At 47.5% G+C, this 8,485-nt stretch overlaps 1 non-coding gene across 1 annotated transcript; it reads right to left on the bottom strand.

Annotated features, from left to right (window-relative positions):
- Positions 1–631: 631 nt before the first annotated feature.
- LOC135379877 (5S ribosomal RNA) lies at positions 632–750 on the bottom strand. Its single transcript, XR_010419328.1, has one exon. It is a non-coding gene; the product is annotated as a 5S ribosomal RNA (ribosomal RNA).
- Between the last annotated feature and the right edge of the window lie 7,735 nt (positions 751–8,485).

The following is an 8,485-nucleotide window of genomic DNA, read 5'->3' as shown; positions in this document are numbered from 1 at the left end:
GTTCCCCTTTTTCAAATTTCCTAGCCATATCCTGGCCAAGCATGCCGTGTCCGAAGGTACCAAGGCCGGCACCAAGTACACGAGCTCCAAGTAAGCTGCGGTTCGACCACCACCCAGAACAACCAAAGGCCCTTCTCAGGGCCACCCCAAATCCTTTCCGCAGGGGCAGAGCGTTCTTGCGTGACATGTAGAAAAAACCCGAGAGCTCTTGTCTGTGTGTCTGTCTGTGCGCGCTGCGCGCCTGACTCCTTGCTTTCGTTTATGTATGTATGTATGTATTTATTTATTTACTGGTGTACTCTCTTTTCTTTCGTGGGCCCCGTTTTGTGTGGTGCGACGCCACGGCAGAATAATAATAATAATAAAACGAGAGAGAGCGACATAAATAAATTAGCAGAAACGCGGGAGTGATGGAGAGAGAGAGAAAAAACAACAAATCAATCAATCAATCAATCAATAAATACGCAAACACACTGCGCACGAAACTGCAAACGTTGCACTCGCGCTACTGACGCGCGGAGTGCGAAAACAATAGTGGAAATTAAAGGAATAAAAAGCATAACAGGAGGCACAGTTGCAGGCAGCGAAAATCATGGGGACACAATCAATGACTAGGAAAAAAAGAAAAGGATGCCATCAGCACTCGGTGTTCCCAGGTGGTCTCCCTCCCAAGTACTGACCGAGCCCAATGCTGCTTAGCTTCGGTGATCGGACGAGAATCGGCGTATTCAGCATGGTATGGCCGATGGCGAGAGGCCATGCTTAAGTGCACGAGTTGTATCGTGCGCTCGCGGACGAGCGCAGCTGAACGCGCTGTTGTTGCACAAGGAAGGCTGCCAGTGAAAAGGTTAGCCAGCCACGGTACTCGAACCGACAGCTTGCGCATTTCCATCGCGCTTTGGTTGTTCCTGCGCGCGATTACGTTGGCATTTCTGCGGCGAAATAAACGGAGCAGCTCGCGCCTCGTTTGTGGGGCTACTGCATGGTTACGTGCAATGATAACCCCTGTCACGACAGTGACGAGAATACCAACAAATAACGATATCAAGAAAGAGAGAAGCGACCGTAGCGGGAATGGCTTGTAGAGGCGGCGTGGAGTTGAATTTTGGAGAACTCGGCTGTACGACGTTGCGGTTTTTTCCGAGGTAACGGGACGGAGGGAAAAAATAAATACACAAACTAACCAACCAGCGAACTAATAAAAATAAATCAACGGAACAGTAAAGCGAGTACATGCCGCAGACGACAAGGGCATTCCGCCGACGCGCGCTGGCGCAGCATTTTGCGGGACGCGCGAGCTGCCTCCCCATTGGCCAGACAGGCGCCTCCGTCGTGGCCGGCGTGCGAGCGCCGTATGCAAGCATCAGTCGCTCGCTCGCATTCCAGCAGAAGTAGCAGCTATGTCAGGCAGAGGAAAAGGTTGCAAGGGTCTCGGCAAATAAGTCGAGCGCTGTCCTCTCCTAGTCTCTGACTGTTCCACTGGTTTGATCATCAGCCAAGAGTCCTTCTCACGGCTAACCCCTTCTAAAAGCTCCCCAGACAACCATCAACGTCCCGAGGACATCCATGTTTTGTCATAACGTCCAGATCCATGATGGATGTCCAGGTGACATTCCATGGATATCCAAAAATATCCATAAATTTCCTACATTCATCCAGGGGTGACGTGGCAAGAGGGACGTCCCCTGGATGTCCTGTAGATATATATTTTGGACGTGTCCTGAAATTGACAACGAGGCTAACAGTTTTATGTTATGTATGCTAACAGTTAACAGTGGTGCATTCTGGTCACAGCTAATATTAACTACATGCCTGAAATTACATAATGTAACATTTTGTTGCCCATATTAGCAGCTATGTTCAGTTTGGATTGGCGTGGTACGAGAAATATTACTCCAGCTTCATTTATTCAATACCTCCATAAATGAATGTGCATACAACTGCGACAGTATCAAATCGGAATACACGCTAGGTTCGCTGGAATCAAAGAGCAAGAAATGTTGCCTGCTGTCCACTGCTGAGCGTCGTCTGCTATACTAACTGCACCGCCGCGACCAAGGCAGAAAGCGCCATGGATATAGACAATAGCGCCGACATTCATCATCATCATCCGCTCGCCTGTGCCGGCGTGCTTTCTCCAGTAGCTCTTTCCGTTGTGCTGTTCCAAGTTTGAAGGTGGGCTTATTAAATGTGCACGAAGTTGCCGTGATGCCGAAAGTTAAGGGTAAAAGGTGTGTGTACATGAAGGCACTATACGGGCTGAAAAAAAAAAGGCTCCATGCGATTTCGGCTGACGCCCTGAATACGCTACGCGAGCAACACGAGTGTCGTGCGTCTTGTTCACGGGATCAAGATCAAGACCTTTGTGTACATGGTGATTGAAAGTGATGAGAATTGTGTTCTCAGCAGTCCCTCCAGTCGCCGAGGAGATTGAGGAAACTTATTCGTCGACGTCAGAGAGTGCTGAACAACAACTTGATTGTGAGATGATGAATGGCGTCCGAACAGTTTGCTGTTCAACAGTTTGAAACACAAAGTACTCAATGTGATTTCCAAGGCAGAAGAGAATCGAGCCCGGCTGTACATGGTACGTTCACGCCAAATGTAAATGAAAAACCGCATATTTTGACTTCTTTGAGGAAGTGGGCCGTTGAGTGTATAGCATACATGCTTTACATTAAGCATATGCTATCAGTGCCAGGCGCCCACAGCTCCCCATAGAGCCCATAGTTTGAGATAATTCAGGCAACACTGGACATACGACCAATGAAAATGCGTCGTGATGCCTAGCAGCCAACCAATCAGCAACCTCTCAGTTTGGCTCGGCTTTCGGCCGGCCCTGGCTGCCATTGACTTCTACTGGTTTTCATACATGGCGCCCGTTATTCCAAAATAACTAAGACATTTTTGATAGGCGAAATACATATTTATTGATGCAACATATAAACCCAAATGCTTGACTCATATATTCACCGTGCGTACAGGACGTTTCGTTCCTTGAATAGACAGCAACCAAACAAAGTTCGAACATGCAAAGCACACATACAGTCTACTTCTGGAGGCGAGCGAAGTCCACGAGTGCGTGTGTTTCACAGATGAGCATCTTCTTCTCATTCTGGCGATGCACCGTAGGTCACACAGTCACGGGAAATACTTTTGTCGTTACGAACACTCTCTTCTTAGTCACTGTATTTGAAAATGCGACAGCGCTCGAAAGTGTTCCTCAGCAGGCGTCAGCTCACCAAGCATTCCAGTTCCGACCCGGCAAGAATGTCCGTAGGTTGACACTTTATCGGAGATCAGTACATGGCCAGAGTCACTATAGCTCACGAACAAACCCGCGCGTACACTTCCTCTTCGGTCGTTGTGGTCAACCGACATCGGCGAGCCGCGGAGACGCAGCGACCTTGCTTGGAGCTGCCCGCCTGGCCGACTGCCCGCGAAAAGTGAGCTGTCAGATATTTCGAAACTTTATCAACCAATCCCGGAGCGCGCATCCTCCTTTGGCCAATGGGCATCCGTCATGATGCCTGACGATGTAATACCACGTGACTGTGACGTGATTTTATTTTTCTACTGCCGCAAATGCGGGGAGCTGTGGAGGCCTGTCAGTGCCATGTCAACTCGAATGATATCGTTCTCGCTCGTGACTTGGTGGGAACGGGAGGCGTACGCCTTTTTTGTACCACTTATCAATTGCATAATTGATACAAAAAAGGTCACGCCTCCGGTTTTCAACAAAATCAGGGGCGGGAACGCTGTCATTCGGGATTAGCAGGCTATGAGGTAAAGTTCGTTTTTAAGAGTGTGCTAGCAACAATCTTGTGTCAGATTTACTTCAGTCTCCTCAAGACAAATTATTGTTGATGTAATATTGTAATCATGTTTTGAGCCGATATTCTGTGAATAGTGGATTGAAATTTTTGACAAAATTCAGTTGGAGCCTGTCTAGGCAAGGGAGCGTGCTATCAAGCGAAGTTTGTACCGTAAAAGTTGATTTGAAAAATTCCTTTGTTACACTCTAAAGACAGAACTTCACCACATAACACGCTCTGCGCCAACCATGGCCACGAACGATAGGGCTAGCCTCTAATTCCAAGAGAGAGGAGGGCGTACGCCTTTTTGTGTCAATTATCATATATCAAAATTGACACAAAAAGGCGTACGTACCGCTCTTTCCTCGAATCAGAAGCTACAACCCTATCATTCGTAGCAATGGTTGGCGCAGAGCGTGCTACGCGGGGAAGAGATGTTTTTCGAGAGCGGAAGGGAGTATGTCTACCAAGACGTGGCAAACATAAAATGAAATTCAACAGTGTCCACCCTGTGTTCCTTTCTACTGTGCTTTTTTTGTGTGTAATTTTTGATTTGGAGTATTGTTACACGTACCAATAAAAGAGAGAATGCTATCTTGGGCTGTAGAGTTTTAGAGAAGCAAATGACGTAGGGTACCGTCATGGGGTGGTGATTTTCCTACACTCTTAGAAATGAACTTCACCGCATAGCACGCTACTAGCCAATCATAATCTCGAACGATATCGTTATCTGCCCTGATTTGTTGAAAACGGGAAGCGTACGCCTTTTCTGTGACAATTATGAACATCATAAGTGTCACAAAAAAGGCGTACGCCTCCCATTTTCAACAAATCAGGGCAGATAACGATATCATGTGAGAATATGGCTGGCTAGGCGCGTGCTATGCGGCGAAGATCCTTTTTAAGAGTGTATATCTGTAAATGTGTTCTTATATGCTCACATAATTTCAACTTCTTTTTTGTTTAGCGAGCTGTGATAAACAAGCTACAGTTCATTCTGCACTATGTTACAGTTACTTCATTGAAGTGTTCCTTATGATTACAATCTCTAAGAACTTCATTTATTTATTTCTTCATGTTAGCACAAGCTGTGATATTTACTCACTTCCATGAAGTTTATAGAAGTATGTCACAAGGCTATAGTGCATTCCTAGGAATGTGATGTCATGTGTTTGCTGAATAAATTTGACTACATTCGTTAAAGACTTTTGGTGTGTCTTGTACTACCAGTTATATTGCGAAACATATATTGCAGACATTATAACATTATACACAGAAACATTATTGTCTGGGAGTATTCCGATCGGCAATTGTGCATTGTTTCAGGATAAGTGAGGTCGTGTATATAAGGAGTGTAATACTAGAGCATACTTCCTCGAATAACCTAGGTGTAGTTCAGTGGAGCCAGCATGTAATTCGGGAACATACATAGGTTGATAGTCACTGTAAATCACATTTGTGAGGGTGGGCTAGGATGACCGTACAACATCCTTGAAGCGTCAGTAAGGACATCCACTGGACTGACCTGGGACATCTATGGATGCAACTTTGGCAGTAAATTTGACGTCCACGAGAGGTCATAGGGATTTCTGTGGACATCCCTAGGATGTCCAGATGTCCCGGAACGAACGTCCACAGGATGTTCCTGGAACGTTGGTGGTTGTCTGGGTCTTTTCAGAGCTACTGAGCGTGTGTGTGCGCGCTCAAGCAACACGTGCAGTGCTCTGTGCGTGGTGAAGCGCGAGCTGTGAAAGTGTCTTCCTTGTGAGCCATTGGATTACACCCTTGGATATCCAGCTATGCAAGGAAGCACAGAACAGATGGAGAACGATCGTCCGGGAACGCCGACGAACAACGGGAAACCCCCAGGTACGCCACTTGCCACCTCTCGTAAGCGGCCTAGGCGCGATAGTGGTAACACCTCCAATGACGCGAAGTCAACGCATGATGATAATGATGAACACGAGTTTCTTATCGATGATGAGGACCCCACCCTTTTCACTACTGTGATACATAAAAAGACGAGGAAAGCGGGCATTCCCGTAATTCTTACGCCAGTTGACCCACGAGAGTCATTCCTCCTTGTAAACCCTAACCTGATTGCACAAGAGGTACTTCAAGCAACCCAGAAGAGAATCCGCAATCACCGTATCTCCAACGGAGGAACTCCCACGATCACTGTTGGATCTCTTCCTGCCGCAAAAGCCCCCCTTGCTCTCACGTGCCTTGCAAACATTGCGGTCACCACGCGCATCCCAGAGTCGTATGCCCGCAGTGTACGCAAAATCACTGGCCTCAGGACACCCTACAGTGATGAGCAGCTGTTGGAGTTCCTACGTCCTCTTGGCGCCACAGAAGCGCGGCGTCAACGTTCCTACTACACTGACGAGAACGGAGACAGCGTGTCCCGTCCTACTAGCAGCGTCATCATCACGTTCAAATCTGACATGCTAATACCCACTGAAGTCCCCCTGGGTTTTCACAAATACCCAGTTCAGGAGTTCTTATCGCCAACGCAGTGCTTTCGATGCCAGAGGTTCGGTCACTTCGCTAAGAATTGCCGCGGTCCGCTTCGCTACAAAGCTTGCTCAGGTCCACACAATTACAAGAACTGCACCACCAAAAAGGAAAGGAAGTGAGCCAACTGTAGCGGCCCACACTCATCCAACTATGGTGGATGCCCCCTCGCAGGGCTGCCGTAGATGCAGTAAAGAAAGTAACATGTGACGTTAAGCGATCACACGTGTGTCCCATAATCCCTGAGATGGTCCAACCACTACCTCCCAAAACTCCACCCCCTGTGCCAGGACGACCGGAAAAGGCGTTCCCTCCTTTCAATGCACCTCTGCTTCCCACGCCAAAGCCACAGAGGCAGCCAAAAGAACATACAACGGGTAAAAATCCTAAACCCCAACCCAGTGAAAACCAATGGCACAACGGACCACCACAAACTGAGGCCCCAAAGCTGCCCCCAAGGAGGCCCGCTCCCCCTGTCCCAACCACTCCTGGTCCACTTGATGGTGCACAGCTTGTTCTCAAAATCATCCCGTTCCTCATGACGGCCCTCAAGGCCTTAATTACTGCCATTCCGAACTCCCAGAATGTTCCAGAGGTTAAACAAGTACTAGCCTTGGAGCCTCAGCTTCTCAGCCTCCTATCCCAACACCACATGGACGGTAATCCACAAAGAAAGACGCAATCACCCAAAGTATTATACAGGGACACCACTATTTTTCAGTGGAATTGTCATTGGATGAAAGGAAAAGTCGGGGATTTCACGTAGTTTCTTTCCAAATATCAATTTCCTATCCTTTGTATATCAGAAGGCAGATTCCCCAGCACACTCAGGATTCCACAGTATAACATATATGAGTCAGAAAGACAGGGCATGCCCAGCAGGGCTGCACTACTCGTGAGAGCTGATATTCCACACGTTCCACTCCAAATATCAGGAACCATCTTATCTGAACTCTGCGCCAGCCGTGTTCGCCTTGGAAATTCGGATATCACTATAGTCAGTGTATATCTACAACCATCTTGCAACATTGATATTGCTGAACTCAGCCGAGCAGTGCAGTCTCTGCCCCCACCATACATAGTGTGTGGTGACTTTGACGCACACAACACAGCATGGGGCTCACACAAGGCTGACAAAAGGGGCTCAGATCTCATCGATTTCATTGAATCCACAGACCTTGCTATAACAAATGACGGGCAGCCAACGTTCCCTCGCAGTGACGCGATATTGGACCTCGCATTTGTATCACACACACTCCGAAATAACATCGAATGTGTCACTGACATAGAATCTCACGGTAGCGATCACATTCCACTGCTCATCAGCTAAACAGGTCACAAAAAATACAGCGTTAAACACTCAGTCCCCAAGGTTAACTGGGGAAGGTTCCGCACCGAAACAGACAAACACATTGAAAGCGCTCAGCACATACAGGAGCTCACGATACACATTCAACATCAGTTAAAATCAAACACAAGCAACTTCGTTGTACCAGTCCATGTAAAAGTTGTGAATGGTGACTATGAACGCCTTCGTGCCATCAGAAGACGTGCCGAACGGCGGGCTAAACGAACCAAACTCCCAGCAGACATACAAACAGCAAAAAAGATCAGATCCAAAGTCCGACGGCAACTACAGAAACTCACCCAAGACACATGGCGTCGACTGTGCGACAGTGTAAAGAATAACGGCAGGCTACGCGATATGTACAAATACATCCATCACCAAACGCAACAACCACAGCAGAAACACCACTTCACTGCCCTAGCTGTTGTAAAGAATGTACCAATCATTGACATAGCAGACGAATATTGTCAAACCATCATTGCAGCTCTTCCCACAAACACAGTGCAAACTTGTGATCCAGTTCCCAGTATTCCTTGTCCACTAGACAGCGAGTTCTCACTACAGGAGCTCAGACAGGCAATTGAAAGTTGCCCCACTCATTCCTCACCTGGTCCTGCTAAAATAACTTATCAGACAATAAAAAACCTTGGAGACAAAGCCCTCAGACACATTCTAACCATCTACAATGATGTATGGCGGAGCGGGAATGTCCCATCTGAATGGAAAATCTCGCAAATCAGGCCGCTCCTCAAGCCTGGGAAACAACCAACCAGCTTCCAATCTTTTCGACCCATCGCTCTCTCAA

The sequence above is a fragment of the Ornithodoros turicata genome, chromosome 1 (genome assembly GCF_037126465.1).
Source record: "Ornithodoros turicata isolate Travis chromosome 1, ASM3712646v1, whole genome shotgun sequence".
In the NCBI taxonomy this organism is placed as follows: Eukaryota; Metazoa; Arthropoda; class Arachnida; order Ixodida; family Argasidae; genus Ornithodoros; species Ornithodoros turicata.
The sequence above is the reverse complement of the archived record's forward strand: the minus strand, read 5'-3'. Positions and strand labels throughout refer to the sequence as shown.